At 40.1% G+C, this 19,080-nt stretch overlaps 1 protein-coding gene across 13 annotated transcripts in view; it reads right to left on the bottom strand.

Annotated features, from left to right (window-relative positions):
* The window catches only part of arid1b (AT-rich interactive domain 1B), a 590,298-nt gene that overhangs the window by 377,140 nt on the left and 194,078 nt on the right, over positions 1-19,080 (bottom strand). The gene's annotated exons all lie outside the window — the stretch shown is intronic.

The following is a 19,080-nucleotide window of genomic DNA, read 5'->3' as shown; positions in this document are numbered from 1 at the left end:
GTAGCATTTTAAACTTAAACAAGACCATGTGAGCATGCAACTCAGATCGGTGAAATGATCTGTGATATTAGGTTAAGAGATAAGTTAGTACAGAAGCATGGCTGACATTTGAAGGGATATTTCAGAATGCTCAGAATAAATGCACTCCTACTATGAAGCAGATATAGGACCCACCAACCGTGGTTAAATAAAGAAGTTAAGAAAAGCACTAAGGAAGGAAGAGATCCAAGTAAATTGAAGGAGCTGCAGGTTTATAAGCCTCTGGCCTGGTTGGATTTCATCCCAGGGTCTCAAAAAAGGTTGTATAATGAGGTGGTAAATGCACTGGTGTAAATTTTCAAAAATTTGTTAGAATCTGGAAAGTTTTGATCAGATTGCAAAGGAATAAATATAACCTCTCTATTCAAGGTGGGAGAAAAGCAAACAACATGAAACTACAGGATCTGTTAGCTTGATGTCTGTCTTGGGGAATGCATTAGAATTGATCTTAAGGAAATTATCAACACAGCACATGGAAAACTTTGAGGTAATCAGCAAGAGTCAGTATTCTTTTTTGAAAGAGAAGTTATATTTAACAAATTTATTCAAATTTTCCGAAGGAGCAACATGGATCCTGAATAGAAAGGAGCCCACCTTTGTATTGTACTTGGATTTCCAAAAGGCACCTGACAAGGTTCCAGTCAAAATGTTACTGCACAAAATTGGAGCTGATGGCATAGAGAAAATTCACAGGATGATGAAAGACAGACAGTATGAAATTTGTAATTTAACTGAGAAAGGTGAAGTCACATATTTTGGAAGGATCACATTATGCAGTTTTAAAGGGGGTGCCAAAAGAAAAAGATTTAGTTTTATTACTGAAATCTTTAAAAGGGGACAAGGCATACCAAGAAGGCTGTTAAAAATATTACACAGAATATTTGGCTTTATAAATAAAAGCATAAGCGACAAAAGAAAATGTGTTATACTAAAGGTTTATAAAATACTGGTTAGGCCTCAGTTGGACTCACCTTATTCTGGGCATGACATTTCAGGAAGAATGTTGAGGCCTTCAAGAAGCTGAGGGTAATATAATGAAGACTTTAATTGTGTGAAAAGACTAGAGAAGCTGGGATTTAACCTCCTTAAAAAGGGGGTATTTATTCTAAGTCTTTATGCAACTGCACTAATACTATACTGCAATGTAGCACACAGCATGTTAATGCAATTCAAATCTCTTTTGCTAATGAACAAACAACAAAAACTAACTTTTAAACTTTGAAGTGGATTAATTCTTTTGATCTCTGAAGTCTTCCAGCCAAGTGTTCTTCACAGAGAAAGAAATGTGTTTTAGATTTACTTAGTGATATGAAAATGATCTGCCATTAAAGCCATCATTACTGCTGACCCATTCTATCCCTGACCTAGGTTATTTAGTAGGGTCATCTGATTGGAAAAGTAAAGTTTTATTTCCCACCATTGGAAAAATTCTGCTCCAAATGTTTAGATCAGTTCTGATTAAAACACTCAAAGAAGCTCGAATGATTTTAGAAAAACAACTACTGTTACTTTTAACACAGAAAAAGTTACGATCAATTGCAGAAGTATCAATTGTAAAAGTCAGATTTTAGCAGCTGCCCATCAATATGCATGTCTGAAAAGCAGTTGTGCTACCTCATTACAAAATTAAAATTATGTCGTTTACCTAAAATGGAGACATTTCCTGACTAATGTCATCTGCACAAAGCTTCAGTTTACTTCCGTCCATGTCAATGTATTAGATAAAATGCTAGTACTATCCACTTTCATAGGGAGAGATTCTAAATGTTTCGATTTACTTGGTACAAATTTTCTACATAGTTTGTCCTCCATGAATGGCTTTAAAGAATAGACTGACATTCCAGATCAAGTATTGTGAACAGCCAGATGATTATGATGGGATAGGACATCTTTAGAGCTTAGCGAGTTTTGAGAAGCAGTGCTTTGCCTGAGGCCCACTGAAGATGTTACCTAGTAGGGTGACGAAACGTGTGGAAATGAACCTTCCAGCTCAGCGAGCAAACCTGCATCCAGATCTTTAGAGCTGATACCCCAGAACTGGTTTGTTAAACTGGTTCAGTCCACTGTGAACAGAGCTTGTTGGGTGAAATGACATGAAACACCAACTGGAACGCCAGCTCATCATAATTATATGTTCCTGTGACCACAGGTCAGAAACTACAGGCATTTTAAATTTGCAATTCCAAACTACTATTTTTTTTAAAAGGAGGGCTTGTAGAGCAAAAAAAAAACTTGTATCTTTTTAAACTAACCTCTTATTTCTAATCAATTTGTTACATGTGTTGCATTACTAACTCTTCACACACATACTAAAATCATTGTTAACTCAAGAATGCCTGATTAAATTCTTTCCTTTTAAAACTCAAGTTCATTTGGGTCTGATAGAAAGGTATCCACAAGGGTAGGTTTCTAAATCAACCTCATTGCGATCAACCAAATGGGGGAAGGGTGAATAAAGAAAGGGAATCAGTTCATCCCTCCTCAACCAAGAGCTAAACATATTGGAGTATGCTGTCTAGAACCATAACAAATCCTAAGGGAATCTTGCCTGGGATCTGGGCGCAACACCATATACAAGGAGAACATCAATCCCTTTCAACTTGAGAAACGAGATTTCTACCAGTCAAACATGTAACAGAATACAAAGGGAGCAATATATTATTGAATCTTGCTATTTTACATATAAAACCAAATTACCTTTCCTCACTGTTTAAAAGACTGCCCAGGTATGCGATTTATTTAACAACATTATAAAATTCAATACATCTCACTCAAAGCAATATACAGTTACTTCTCTGTATTCATCCCTGAAACCCTTGTGAATGATGAAACGCGCGAGTGCGGAATTTGTTTAAAAGTAAGTTAAAAATAGGTTACAAGTCGCGATTCACATTTTGCCTGCAGACATTGATTTTTTTTGTCACTTTTTTTGGAGCAGATAGGTGAACTATGATTTCGCAGATCCAGGGGATTCTCTGTGATAATAAGAATAAATTAACTATTATTGCACATTGAAACCATTAAAAAAGTCGCTGAATCACTGAACAATTTATCACCTTCACCAAGTATAAAGAACATAACTGCATAAAACTTGCTTGTCTTCATCAACAGTAACTTCAGCATCATCATTCCATAACTCAGTCTTGATACCATTGAACATATTTGACAATCCACATTATAGGAATGAATTTTTAACAATATTGAGATTGCTTATATTGGCATGTTTACAACCTAAAATTACAATATTGTAAATGAGGGGGATCACATATCTTGCCTTCCAATACCTAATTATATCACATCTTTCAGATACTACCATCATTTAGAATTTCACTTACACTCACATCCAAGGGTTGGAGAGACTATTGAGAATAATTGCCATTTTGCTAAGGAATTTCACATTAGTTGTTGACATTAGGATTGGACCAAGCCTCAACAAGCAAACTTTATTTTTTTGGATGTACTCCTCCAGTCTCCACTCAATTCCACGTTTATTTGCTCTATTTCTTGCAACTACATTCATAGCAGCATGTCTCACAAACAGGAATGATAACAGTTGCAGCTGAGGAGGTCGTAGATAGCACGTTTAGTGAACTGATCACACCGCAGGTTAGAATTGCTGAGGGAGACAGTGAATGGGTGACCAAAAGGCAGAAAAAGAGTCGGAAGGCAGTGCAGGTGTCCCCTGTGGTCATCTCCCTCCATAACAGGTATATCGTTTTGGATACTGTTGGGGGAGATGGCTCACAAGGGGAGGACAGCAGTTGCCAAGATCATGGCACCGTGGTGGACACTGCTGTTCAGAAGGGCAGGAAAAAGACTCGTAGGGCCATAGTCATAGGGGATTCTATCATAAGGGAAGTAGGTAGGTGGTTCTGTGTTGGAAAATGGGACTCCCGGATGGTATGTTGCCTCCCAGGTGCTCGGGTCAGGATGTCACCGATCGGCTGCAGAGCATTCTAAAAGGGGAGGGTGAACAGCTAGTTGTCTTGGTGCATATAGGCACTGATGATATAAGTTAAAAAAAGAGATGAGGTCCTGAAAGCAGAATGCAGGGAGCTCGGAGAGAAGTTAAAAAGGAGGACCTCAAAAGGTAGTGATCTTGGATTACTGCCATTGTCACATGCTAGCCAGCGTAGAAATGAAAAATATAGACAGGACAAACACGTGGCTTGAGGGATGGTGTAGGAGGGAGGAGTTCAGATTTGTTGGACATTGGGATCGGTTATGGGGAAGGTGGGACCAATACAAATTGAACGGTCTACATCTAAACCAAACTGGAATCAATGTCCTTGGGGGAGTTTTTGCTCCTGCTGTTGGGGAGGTTTTAAACTAATTTGGCAGGGGGCTGGGAACCAGAAGAGAAAACAAGTAGACAGTGAGGTGTAAACTGGAGACTTTAAGAATCATGAAGATAGCATTAGTAAGGGGAAGAGTAGGCAGACAGCAGATGAACGCAAAAGAACTGGTGGCCTGAAATACATATAATTTAATGGAAGGAGTATAATGGGTAAGGCAGGTGAACTTGGGGCTTGGATTGGTGCCTGGGAGTATGACATTATTGCAATCACAGAGACTTGGTTGAAGGAACGGCATGATTGGCAACTAAACGTTCCAGGATATAGATGCTTCACACAGGACAGGGAGGGAAGTAAAAGGGGGGAGGAGTTGCATTGCTGGTCAGGAATGATATCACTTTGTGCTGAAAGAGGAGACTATGGAGGGCTCTAGCAGTAAGGCATTATGGGTGGAGCTGAGAAATAAGAAGGGTGCAGTTACATTATTGGGGCTGTAATACAGGCCTCCCAACAGCGAGTGTGAAGTAGAAGAACTAATAGGCAAACAGATTATGGAAAGATGTAGAGGCAACAGGGTAGTGGTGATGGTAGATTTTAATTTTCCCAACATTGACTGGGATACACTTAGTGTCAGAGGTCAGGATGGGGTAGAATTTGTAAGAAGGGTCCAGGAGTGTTTTCTAGAGCAGTATGTCAATAGTCTAACAAAGGAAAGGACCATATTGGATCAGGTGTTGGGAAACGAGCCAGGCCAGATGGTAGAAGTTGCAGTGGGGGATTTCTTTGGGAACAGTGACCACAATTCTGTAAGTTTTAAAATACTCATAGACAAAGATGAAAGTGGTCCAAAGGGAAGAATACTAAACTGGGCCATGGCCAATTATATCAAAATTAGCTGGGGAATGTGGATTGGACATAACTATTTGAAAGGAAGTCCATATTTGATATGTGGGAGGCTTTCAAAGATAGGTTAAAAAAAGTGCAGGGTTCACATGTCCCATTGAAAGCAAAGGATAGGAAAGGCAAGAATCGTGAAACATGGATGACAGCAGAAATCATAGGACTAGCCAAGAGGAAAAGGGAAGTTTACATAAGGTCCAGGCAGCTAAGAACCGAACAGGCCCTGGAGGAATATCGGGAGAGTAGGACATGTCTTAAATGAGGAATCAAGTGGGCTAAAAGGGATCATGAAATAGCTTTAGTGAGCAGAATTAAGGAAAATCCCAAAGCATTTTTTTCTTATATAAGCAGCAAGCGGGTAACTAGAGAAAGGATTGGTCCACTAAAGGATAATGAAGGAAGGCTGTGTGCAGAACCTGAGAGAATAGGTCAGATTCTGAATGATTACTTTGCATCAGTGTTCACTGAGGAGAGGGACATAATGAATGTTGAGATTAGAGATAGATGTTTGATGACTGTCAATCACGTTGACATAAGTAGGAAGATGAGTTAGGTAGGCTAGAGGTTATTAAAGTGGACAAATCCCCAGGATCGGATGGGATCTTTCCCAGGTTGCTGAGGGAGGCAAGAGAGGAAATAGTTGAGGTCCTGACAGCCATCTTTGTAGCATCTTTAAACACAGGTGAGGTGCCAGAGGACTGGAGGGTTGCTCATGTTGTCCCCCTGCACAAGAAGGGTAGTAGGGATATTCCGGATAACTACAGAAGAGTGAGCCTGACATCAGTGGTAGCAAAGTTGCTGGAGAAGGTACTGAGGGATAAAAAGTCTATTTATATTTAGAAAAGAATGGGCTTATCAGTGACAGGCAACATGGTTTTGTGCAGGGGAAATCGTGCCTTACCAACTTAATAGAGTTCTTTAAGGAAGTGTTATAGATGTCATATACATGGACTTTAGTAAGGCATCTGAGAAGGCTCCCCCGGTAAACTAATAGAGAAAGTGAAGTCACATGGTTTGCAGGGTATTCTAGCTAGGTGGATAAAGAACTGGTGGAGCAACAGGAGACAGTAGCTGTTGAAGAGAGTTTCTCAAAATGGAGAAAGGTGACCAGTGGTGTTCCACAGGGATCAGCACTGGGGCATATACATAAATGATCTGGAAGACAGCACTGTTGGTATGATCAGCAGGTTTGCAGACGACACGAAGATTGATGCAGTAGCAGAAAGTATAGGGGACAGTCAAAGAATACAGGAGAATATAGATAGACTTGAGAGTTGGGCGGAGAAGTGGCAGATGGAGTTCAATCCAGGCAAATGTGAGGTGATGCATTTTGGAAGGTCTAATTCTAGAGTGAACTATACTGTAAACGGATGAGCCTTCGGAAAAGTTGATTGGCAGAGAGATCTAGGAGTTCAGGTCCAAAGTACCCTGCAGGTTGCTGCACAGGTGGATAGAGTGGTCAAGAAGGCATATGGTATGCTTGCCTTCATCGGTCGGGGTATTGAGTATAAGAGCTGGCAGGTCATGTTAAAATTGTACAAGACATTGGTTCGGTTGCATTTAGAATGCTGTGTACAGTTTTGGTTGCCACATTACCAAAAGGATGTGGACGCTTTGGAGAGGGTGCAGAGAAGGTTTACGAGGATGTTACCTGGTATGAAAGGTGCTAGCTATGAAGAGAGGTTGAGTAGATTAGGGTTGTTTTCATTAGAAAAAAGGAGATTGAGGGGCCACCTGATTGAGGTCTACACAATCATGAGGGGCATAGACAGGGTGGATAGAGATAAGCCTTTTCCCAGGGTGAAGGATTCAGTAACGAGAGGTCACACTTTCAAGGTGAGGGGTGAAAAGTTTATGATTAGATTCAAGATTCTGTGTGTGGAAACAGGCCCTTCGACCTAACCAGTCCACACCGACCCTCTGAAGAGTAACCCACCCAGATCCATTTCCCTCTGACTAATGCACCTAACACTATAGGCAATTAAGCATGACCAATTCACCTGACCTGCACATCTTTAGACTGTGGGAGGAAACCGGAGCACCCAGAGGAAACCCACGCAGACATGGGGAGAATGTGCAAACTCCACACAGACAGTCGCCCGAGGCTGGAATCGAACCTGGGACCCTGGTGCTGTGAGGCAGCAATGCTAACCACTGAGTCACCGTGCCACCCTCTATGGGGGAATACACATGGCAAGTACTTTACACACAAGGTGGTGGGTGCCTGGAATGCGTTGCCAGCAGAGGCAGGCAAGGTAGATTCATTTAGATGCGTCTGGACAGATGCATGAGTAGGTGGGGAGCAGGGGGATAAAGATGCTTAGGAATTGGGTGACAGGTTTAGACAGTAGATTTGGATCGGCTCAGGCTTGGAGGGCCGAAGGGCCTGTTTCTGGGCTGTAAATTTTCTTTGCAGCACGGTGGCTCAGTGGCTAGCACTGCTGCCTCACAGCACCAGGATCCTGGGTTTGATTCCAGCCTCAGGCGATTGTGTGGAGTTTGCACATTCTCCCCGTGTCTGCGTGGGTTTCCCCCAGGTGCTCCAGTTTCCTCCCACAGTCTAAAGATGTGCAGGTCAGTTGAATTGGCCATGCTAAATTGCTCATAGTGTGAGGTAAATTAGTCAGAGGGAAATGGGTCTGGGTGGGTTACTCTTCGGAGGTTGGTGTGGACTGGTTGGGCTGAAGGGCCTGTTTCCACAATGTAGGGAATCTAATTTAATCTAATCTTTCTGAAATTTGTTCGGCAGTTTTTCAATTAAATGTCACTTTAACTTCAATTCAACCATTAAAGTTGGTATCACTTTAAACCTATCATTACAAGGCCACTAATCACTACAAAGGCAATTTTTTCCACCAACCTTGAGAATGGTTTTGTTTACTGCAAAGTTCGCTGGCCTCATGTATACGTTGCCAAGACAGGTCAATCACAGGTGTTATTCTTTCCATGCTGGATGGCACAACAGTGAGCTCCTTTGTTGGATTTTGTTGGGTTCAAATGTAGATGCTGAAAATGGAGGACCTAATAGCATTCCGAACATACTAAATAATGAACGGGCTTAAAAGGGCAGGACAAGGAAGGAGAGAGGGGAAATAAACATAATAACTATCATGACAGAAAATGTATAAGGAAACTAATGGAGCTAAAGACCAAAGAGTCCCCCACATCTGATGGGTTGGATCTTAGGATTTTAAATGAAATAGCTAGAGAGGTAGTCAATGCACTCATAGTAATCTTCCAAGAATCCTTAAATTCCAGACAAGACCACACGATTCAAAACTGCCCATTGTAACAGTCTAGTTAAAAAGTGAGGAAAACACAAAACAAAATAGGAAACTATAGGCCAGTTAACGTTTTTGGAAGAAATCAGTGTATTGTAAAGGATGTAACAGCAGGGCACTTAGAAACATGACATAATCAAGTAGAGTTAGCATGGCTTCATGAAGGGAAAGTCATGCCTAATAAATTTATGACAGTACTTTGAGCTTATAACAATCAGGGTAAATCAAAAGGAATTGGATATATTTAGATTTTCAAAAGAGGTTAGATAAGGTACTGCATATAAAGGTATTTAAAATAATCCATTGTGTTGGAATAGCACATTAGCATGGAAAGAAGATTTGTTAATTAATAAAAGACAAAATTGGGATAAAGGGGTACTTTCAGGATAGTATCTGTAACAAGTGCCACAAATACTTACAAATACACAAATAAAATGGATGAGGAAAATGAATTCAGCATAGCCAAGTTTGTGGATTACAAATAGAAATAGGTGGGAAAACAAATGGCAAGAAAGACACAAGAAATCCACAGAGGGATACAAGATAGGTTACACACGTAGACAAAAACTTGGCAGATGAAATATCATGTCAGAATACGCACTTTGGCAGGAGAAGAACAGAATATTACTCAATGAACAAAGACAGCAGAAAGCTACAGCATTGAAGAATCTAGGGATCCTAGTGCATGGATTACAAAAACTAGTATCCAAGTTCAATGACTAATAGGGAAAACACATGGAATGTTTGCCTTTAGTTCAAAGATGTAAAAATAGAGGGGTCTTGCGAAAACTATACAAGACACTGGTCACACCTCACCTACAATGTTGTGAATAGCTTCAGACCCCTTACCTAAAAGGGAGATACACTGGCACTGGAGGCAGTCCACACAATGTGTCTTAAGCTGATACCAGGTATGAAGAGAGGTTGAATGCGTAGGCTTGTTGCAGTTTAGGAAAAGAAGAGGACACCTTATTTGATACAAATAAAATTCTTAGGGGACTTTGCAGTGTAAATGCAGAGAGATTGTTTTACTCTGTGGGACAGTCTGGGACCAGAGTGCATCATCTCAGAGTAAGGAGTTGCACATTTAACACAAAGCAGAGGAGGAATCTCTCCTCTTGGAGGGTGAAGAATTTATGGAATTCTTACTGCATAAGGCTGTCAAGGTGGGGTTGATAATTATATGTGAGATTGAGACAGTCAGATTTTTAATCAATCAGGGAATCAAGGATTATAGGGAAAAGTCAGGAAATAGAGGTAAGGACTGTCAGATCAGCCATGACGACACTGCAAGACTCAATGGACTCAATGAACTGAATGGCCTACTTCTGCTCCTCTGTCTTATGGTTTAAAAATTATTTTTTTGACGGAGACTAAATCTCGTCTTCACATGAATCTTATGTATTCTTCAGAACTAATCTTAAATCCTGGAATGTCACCTTTCTTACTTATCCAAGGTCAGAGTCAAATGGTTTTACAGATGGGAACATGACTATTTTGCCAGTGCACATTTAGCCATTGCTGCTACTTCTTTCACAAGTTTAAATTCAGTTGCATACTTGCTATTCTTTCTTGAAGACATTTTGACAGATCATGTGGTATAGTCCCTGGATTACTACCTGAGCCATGCACAACCTGACATAGGTAAAATAAGGTTAGAGAAATGAATACATGGCTGAAACACTGTTAAGGTTCATAGGACATTGGCACCGGTACTGGGAAAAGTGGGGTTTTATCATTGGGATGGTCTATACTGACTCATGCTGCAACTAGCGTTCTAGAGACTAAGGAAGTCGAGTGGGGTTGTAAACTAAACAGTGGGTACCAAGGGATCAAATTTGGAAAGATGTCGTAAATCAGACAAGGCAAAAGAAAAGATATTAATTTGGGAAATGATAAATAGGCATTGACAGGAAAGTGAAGAGTGTACAAATCTCATAGTAAATCAAGAAATAAAAAGGGTCAAAATTAAAGGCTCTATATCTGAATTTATGTGATATTAAAATCAAATCAGATGTATTAATAACACAAATAGAAATATGTCCAATCTTATAACCATTACAGAGAAATGATTGGAGGACGAAAGAATGGGACCCGAACCTTGGGGGTACATGACATTTTGGAAGAATAGGAAGATAAAGTAAAGTGGTGTGGTTCTGTAATTACATGATGGTTCTAGCGCAATAGAAACAGACAACCTAGTTCAGGAAAACAGGATGTAGGAAGAGTTTGGGTAGAGATGAGAAATAATAATGGTAAAAAGTCTCTTATGGGAGTGGAACAAAAGCTAACGAGCAATCACCACATGGCCAAATGGAATAAAGAGTTGTTGTCATAAAGACAAAGCTATAATCATGGGGAAATTTTATTCTATTTATAGACTGGAAAAATCAGATGGGCGAAGTTAGCTGTAAACCAGGAAATAGAAGGGAGAAAGGAACTTAGGAATATTATCAGATACTGAGCAAAGTGTTGGCGGTATAGCAACATGGTGGCTTGGTGGCCAGCACTGCTGCCTCACAGCGTCAGGGACGCAAGGTCAATTCTGCTCTTGGGCAACTGTGTGTGGAGTTTGCGAGGGTTTCCTCCAGCTGCTCTGGTTTCCTCTCACAGTCCAAAGATGTGCAGGTTCAGTCGATTGGCCATGCTAAATTGGCCAAAGGTCGAAGGATGCATAGGCTAGCTGGGTTAGTCATGGGAAATGCAGTATTACAGAGAAAGTCGGGGCAGGGAGGCAGTTGAAGCCAGTGTGGGTTGCTCTTTGGAGGGGTCAGCATGGACTCAGTGGCCTGCTTCCACACTGTAGGGATTCTACAGTTGACAAATCTGCAAATCCTCATGGTCTTCACCATACAATCTTAAAAGTAGTAGCCATCACAACAGATAATCAGTTTGTTTTAATTCTCCAGAAGTATCTACATTTGGGAAATGTTCCATTGAAGTGGAAAATAGAAAACATTCCTCCTTAGCTCAAAAGATAGGATGACAGAAAAACAGAAAACTATATGCAACTAAGCTTAACATATGTCAAAGGAAAGATGCGAGAGCTGCTCTTCAAGTTGTTACAACAGGGCCTGATTACCTTGATTTTTCTACATTAAAACATATTTTATGAAAGTTTAGTCATGTTTAACCAGAATCTGGTTTCCAGCATCTGCATTCATTGTTTTTACCTAATCTAGTGACATGAATGACTGGGTTGAAGGGACCAAACACATAATTGATAAATTTGCAGATGACACAAAGGTAAGTGAGCAAGTAAGTTGTGAACAGGTCACAAGGAAGCTACAAAGGTTAAGTGAGTGGACAAAGAATTGGCAAATAGAGTATAATATGGGAACATGTGAAATTGTCTATTTTGGCAGGAGTAACAAAAAAAGCATTTTTGCCCAAATGCTGAAAGTTTGCAGAGCTCTGAGATGCAGAGGCACCTGGATGTTGTGAAGCATGAATCGCAAAATGGTAGTGTACAGGTATGGCAAGTAATGAGGAAAGCTAATACAAAGCTGTATTTAATCCCCTTGCAAGTATGGAAGTTATGCTTCAGTTATATAGGGTATTGGTGAGATAACCAGAGTACCGTGTACAGTACTCGTCTCCTTATTTAAGGAAGGACATAAATGTGTTGGAAGCATTTTAAAGAAGATTTACTGAACTAATATTTTGAATTATTTCATCAAGAAAAGTTGCACAAGCTGTCTTGTATTCAAAGGAGTTTAGAAGAGTAAGAAGCGTTTTGACTGAAACATAAAAGATCTGAGGGGTCTTGATAGACTGCACCTACAAAGAATACTTACTTTTGTGGAAGAATCTAGAAATGGGGGTCACTGCTTAAAAATAAAGGGTCAGCCATTTAATATGGAAAAGATTTTTTTTTGTTTTACGGTTTAGTGTCTTTGGAACTCTCTTCCTGAAAAGTCAATGGAAGCATAGCATTTGAACATACTTTTAAGCCATAGAAGACATACATTCACAGAGCCCCTACAGTGGCCATTCAGCCCATTGAGTCCACACTGACCCACACCCCTACTCCATCACTCTGTATTTACCATGGCTAATGCACCTAACCTGCACATCCCTGGACACTATGGGCAATTTAGCACTGCCAATCCACCTAACTTGCACATCTTTGGACTATGGAAGGAAACATATGCAGACATGGGAAGAATATGCCAAGTCCACACAGACAGTTACCCAAGAGTGGAATTGAACCCAGTTCCCTGGCATGGTGAAGCAGCAGTGCTAACCACTGAATCAAACGTAGAAAAATTCTTGATAGACCAGGGGGTTAAAACTTACCAAAAGTAGACCATAATGTGAGCCATGATCTTAGTGAATGGTGGATGTGTTTTAAGGGCTGAGTAGCTGACTCCTGGTTTTAACTTGTAAATTTGCATGATGTTTGTATGTGCACATTAGTCATGTTACTGGGTGAGAGATTACTGCTATAATTGGCAGGGAAAGAAAATCTAGCTGTGCCTACTCATGCTTATAATTGATCATAATAATTTCCAATAATTAATTAATCACCACAACACAATTTGATCCCTGAAAAACTGTGTTAAACTTAACATAGGACATACGAGAAATCACATTTCTAAAGGCAAAAGTCATGTGATCGACTTTTATAAAAATATATATGGTAATGCTGGTAAATTTGTTCTGAATTCTGTCCAAGACTAATTTATCCTTTCTGAGAAGTTTCACCAAAAAACTGAAAGCAATCTTCCAGATAACGTGTGACAGAGGCGCAATACAACTGAAGCTCAATTTTATTTTCCTTTTATATCATGGTTAACATTCTATTATAGTTTTTTCACTAACCAAACCAGTACTCAGTTACAAAAGATAAAGCCTTTGAGAAAGAAAAGAAATATGAAGGTATGAAAAGTATGAAGTCAGTGAATTAAAGGAGCATTAGAATGGCCAGCACATATTGCCGGACCAGTGCTGTTAAAGACATAATGGCCTAAATGGCCATCCAAACAGAAATATATATAAAATTTACAATGCCAAAGGAAGCCATGCAACGCACCTTGCCTGCAGTACCTATGAATTTAAGACTATACTATGTTGAAATTCCACTATATGCTAGACAATTATCTCAAATTATCTCACACTGACGACAGGTCAATATCAACAGGACAAAATGCATTATAGGATTCCCAGGAAACATGAGGGAGAATAAATAACTCAATGTGTCTTGACACATGCCAGTTTCAGAAAGCTGTTACACAATGTTTGCTGTATTTGGCCAGTCACGAGCCTTTCCAATTCATTCTAATATTTAACAAATTCGTTGAAAGCATTCAAATATTTACAAAAAGACTGTTTCTCACCTTGCTCGCCAAAGTCATCTCCTGAAATTTCCTATAATATATACTAAATGTCTATTTTCATTCAATTCAACCCAGTAGTAGATTTTTGTTTTGACTGATAACCAACAACAGGTAATATTCTGGATGTTGATTTGTTCGGTCAGCTGGAAGAACCTCAAGCTGAGCTACAAATCTTCTCAAAACTAACAAGTGATTTTATTGAGTTCTAACTGGTTTCATCCATGTTTGAGCCACAACTTTAACAAAATAAATCAAATTTCTGAAGTGAGTGAATTTATTTTGCAGTTTTTAACCTCATAAACAGAAGAATACAGGTTTTAAAAATAGATTCCCACACACTACAAAGCAATACAATACAGCAACATACTTCCAAAACTTGTAAGGAATGAAATAACTCCACAGAGACCAGTATCCTGTCACCAAGTCACCCTTTATTTACACATGGAAAGCCCTTGACATTGGCCCAGCTCCCTCAGAGCCAATCCTCAAGAGTGTCAGAATGTGGGACACTCGCTTTTTAAAACACAGTCGGCCAGGGCTCCCTGATTAGACCAGATTAATAGCCCCAATCAGGGAACTCACATCTACCCAGCTGACCTCATTACAATCATTATAAATATGCAACCAAGATTTTGGAGATATGTGCATACTTGAACCACATGTACTGTAGTCACGTTTTTAAAATTCTTCACATTCTAATAATCACAATCCAAAGTGTGATTTCAAACTTTGAAGTGTTACTCGGCAAAATATCATGGATTTGGAAAGTCTAATTTCACGGAGGTTGATGAGTTACCAGTTTACTTTCAGGTTTCACATTTTCCCCTATCTGCAACAGGTCCAAGGTATACATGACATGATTTTACCTCAATTATTTCATAGCTGCACTAGGTTCAGAGACAAAGCAGATTAGCAAGTTTGAAGCTTAGAAGATAGCTAATTGAAAGGAGAATGCTTTAAATGGCTCTCAATGGGGAAAAAGTAACTTGTTGTCTCCAAAAAGGCATAGTGTGAAATCTGGAATAAAAAGTCAGCCTAATGGACATCTTGAAAGCATTGCCAACTGATGTAAAAACCCAGCTGGCTCACTAATGTTCTTTAATTCATCTGCCATTCTTACCCAATCTAACCTACATATGATTTCAGACTCAAAACAATGTGTGTGACTCAGATGCGCTCTGGGCAATAACGGCTCTAGCAAGTGACACCCACATCCTATGAACAAAGAATTTTTCTTTATTATAATTCATAGTTCCCCAACACCCAAAGTCAACTTGAGTTAGACATATTCTGTATAAACTTGCATATTTCAATATTCAGAAATATATTTAAATTAGACTGATCTCATCTCCAAGTTCGTAGCCCTTTTTTTTCATGGGCACTCACTTGCTAATTTATAAAACTGATTTGTGCACAGGTTGTCTGGAGTATCTTGTGCTCTACAGCTTAGAGCAAAGCTGGTTATCATTCTAAAAAAAAAATGGGTTTTCTTCACAGAGAAGAGCATTCCTGGGGGCCCACCATTGTGTATTGCAGGCACCAACACAGAAAGGATACATTGTTGGCAAGTAGAATGTTATCTGGTGATTCAAGCAGCAGATAATGGTTTCATGGACATCCATAGCGAAGACATCTCAGAGGGTGCTATCCTCATCAAGCCCTGCTAAACAAAGATGCTGAAGCTGGGGAGCCATCAATTAAGAGGTCAATGCAGGAGGATAAGCAGCACCAATGGTGTTAAATACACACATCTACTCACCACTTGGGACTGGGGATGGTGGAATTCAGCTTGAACATTTATGGAGTTAGGCAGCAGAATTTTTCAATCATGCATTCTTTCAATGAATGTCTGGCCTCCTTTGTGGAACTTAAATCACTGCTCACTATTGATTTCCAGACAGTAGTCTTGCAAACTTTGGTTTGTGACTAGGAATCCACTAGGAATTTTACATCTGCAAGCAGATAGATTGGATGTGAGCTTCCAAGGCTGCTCTTCCAGAGAAAAGGAGGAGTGAGGTTACACTGGCCCACGGAAGGACGTTTTTAAAAGGTTCATTCAAAATATGGGCATCATTTGCTGAGCCAGCAATTTTTTCCCATCCTAAATTCAATGGAGATGATGATGGTGAGCCACAGTATTCAAGGTGGGCGGCACGGTGGCACAGTGGTTAGCACTGCTGCCTCACAGCGCCAGAGACCCGGGTTCAATTCCCGCCTCAGGCGACTGACTGTGTGGAGTTTGCACGTTCTCCCCGTGTCTGCGTGGGTTTCCTCCGGGTGCTCCGGTTTCCTCCCACAGTCCAAAGATGTGCAGGTCAAGTGAATTGGCCATGCTAAATTGCCCGTCGTGTTAGGTAAGGGGTAGATGTAGGGGTATGGGTGGGTTACGCTTCGGCGGGGCGGTGTGGACTTGTTGGGCCGAAGGGCCTGGTTCCATACTGTAAGTAATCTAATCTAATCTAATCTAAAACCTGCAATATTGTAGGGAAGGAGTTCCAGAATCTTGACACAGCAGTACATCCATGATGAGACAGGCAAGTGTATATTCCTGTATGCGTTTGTGCAGTTCACCTCATCTTATTACCCTGCAACTAGCATCTAACATGCTGCCTCTTTTCCCATTGACTGAATGTTTCCACAAGAGTGGAGCAATCACGAACAGGTCTCAATTCTACTTGGTGGACTGGCAAGTGATTAGGCAAGCAGGCAAGTTAGCAAGTGGAATAGCAGTAAGTGGAATGATGGACTGGATAATCTGGGGTTTGTTATTGGATCAGGTTAGGAAGAGGCAATTAGGTGGGGGTGACGGTCGGAAGAGAGACTCAGGAAGCTTAGTTCAGTTACTCTGATTTATCACTGAGTTATACCAAAACATAACTAGCATAACATTTCTAGGGCATGCATCCAGGCCATATGTGAGTGTCTGAGACTTCCACATAGTTTCCTCGGCAGTTGAAATCAGCCCATCAGAAATATAACTTTTCCCAGGCGCACAAATACAGTATACATGTCCATTGCAGAACTTCCACAGAGTGCTGACAGATATCACCAGCATCAGAGACCCATGTTAAGATTTTATTGCTCTGAATCTCAGAAAGTTGGAGCCATTCATTTTCTCTTTAATTCATTTGAAGGATGTGGACACAGTTGATGAAACTTGCATGTATTATCTATCCCTAATTGTCCTTTGAAGGCATTGTAAGCCATTTTCTTGAAACTTTGAAATTTAACCAGAATTTATCATACTTTGTCTCCGTAGCTTGGTAGGACAGAGTCCTTTACTAGATCATTTCAGAGGGCAGTTAATAGTGAACAACACTACTGTGGATTAGAAATCACATAAGCCAATAAGGTAATTCCTTACAATTTAGGTGAAGCAGATCGGATTTCACAAAAATAAGACAGAGGAGCAGAAGTGCACCATTCAGCCCATTGAGTCAGTTTTGCCATTCACACAAGATCACAGCTAAATTGATCTTTCCAGCTTCTGTCCCATAACCCTTAAATCCCTTAATGATGAAAAAAAACTGTCTATTTCAGCCTTGGTGTATCTTTAATGACCTAGTCTCCATGCTAACCCTTATTCTGAGAATCTTCTTTCTGGTCCTAGGTTCTCCCACAGGGCAAACAATCTTTCCAAATGTACCCATTTGTCTCTCCTAACAGTCTTGTATGTATCAGTAAGGTCACCTCTCTGTCTCCTAAACTCCAATGAACACAAGACTAATCTACTCAGCTGCTCCTCAAAAGACAGTTCCCTCTCAAATACCCGGATCGGCCGAGAGAATCTTCTCTGAACTACCTCCAATGACAGTGTGTCTTTCCTTAGACAAGGGGCCTAAAACTGTTCACAGTATTGCAGCTGCGGTCTGACTAGAGCATTGTATAGCTTTAGCCAGACATTCCTATTTTTGTACTCTATTCCCTTTGAAATTAAGGCCAAGTTTCCATTTTCTTTCCTTGTTCTCTGCTGAACGCGCATTACTTTTTTTTTGTGATTTCTGCACGAGGATTCCAAAATCACACTGCGCTTTCTATAGCCTTTCTCTATTTAAATAATATTCACTTCCTTTATTTTATTCTGCAAAAGTGCATAACATCTTATTTTATTCCTTATGCCAAATTTTTGCCCAAGCATTTAAATTGTACGTATCCTCTGTGGATGTTTTATCATCCTTACCAATTTTCTTTCCATTTACTTTAGGTGTATCCACAAACTTGGCTATTGTACATTCACTTTCCTAATCTAAATAATTAATATATATTGTAAATAAGTTTGGTTCCAGTGTAGAATCCAAAATTTAGTTCCCAGCTTTGATCTTTGTTTATTTGATTTATATTTTTCATATGTACTGAGATAGTATGAAAAATATTGTTTCGCATGCTAACCAGACAAATCATTACTTTATATGTCTCTGCAACCACTATAAGATCATACCCATTTACAATTAAATCATTTATTTTGTTACAAATACTATACACATTCAATTAAATAGCCACTAATTTTGCCTTTTTACCACCTTTTCCCTTCTATGAGCATATTTACTGCTTTTTGCAAGGTTTGTAGCTCAGGATGAGGTTTAGGGTTAGGTTTGCTCGCTGAGCTGTAAGTTTGGTATCCAGACATTTCATTACCTGGCTAGGTAACATCAGTGGGGACCTCCAAGTGAAGCAAAGCTGTTGTCTCCTGCTTTCTATTTATATGTTTGTCCTGGATGGGGTTCCTGGGGTTTGTGGTAATGTCATTTCCTGTTCATTTTCTGAGGGGTTGATAGATGGTATCTTGAACTGGGTGTTTGTTTATAGCGTTGTGGTTGGAGTGCCAGGCCTCTAGGAATTCTCTCGCATGGCTTTGCTTAGCCTGTCCCAGGATAGCTGTGTTGTCCCAGTCGAAATGGTGGTTTTTTTCATCTGTGTGTAGGGCTACGAGGGAGAGAGGGTCGTGTCTTTTTGTGGCTAGCTGGTGTTCATTTATCCTGGTGGCTAACTTTCTTCCTGTTTGTCCTACGTAGTGTTTGTGACAGTCCTTGCATAGAATTTTCTAGATGCCGTTGGTTTTGTCCATAGGTTGTACTGGGTCTTTTAAGTTTGTTAGTTTTTGTTTGAGAGTGTTGGTGGGTTTGTGCGGTATTAGGATTCCGAGGGGTCTTAGTAGTCTGGCTGTTTTCTGAGACTTCTTTGATGTATGGTAAGGTGGTTAGGGTTTCTGGCTGTGTTTGGTCTGCT

Source organism: Chiloscyllium punctatum, chromosome 11, assembly GCF_047496795.1.
Source record: "Chiloscyllium punctatum isolate Juve2018m chromosome 11, sChiPun1.3, whole genome shotgun sequence".
In the NCBI taxonomy this organism is placed as follows: domain Eukaryota; kingdom Metazoa; phylum Chordata; class Chondrichthyes; order Orectolobiformes; family Hemiscylliidae; genus Chiloscyllium; species Chiloscyllium punctatum.
The sequence above is the reverse complement of the archived record's forward strand: the minus strand, read 5'-3'. Positions and strand labels throughout refer to the sequence as shown.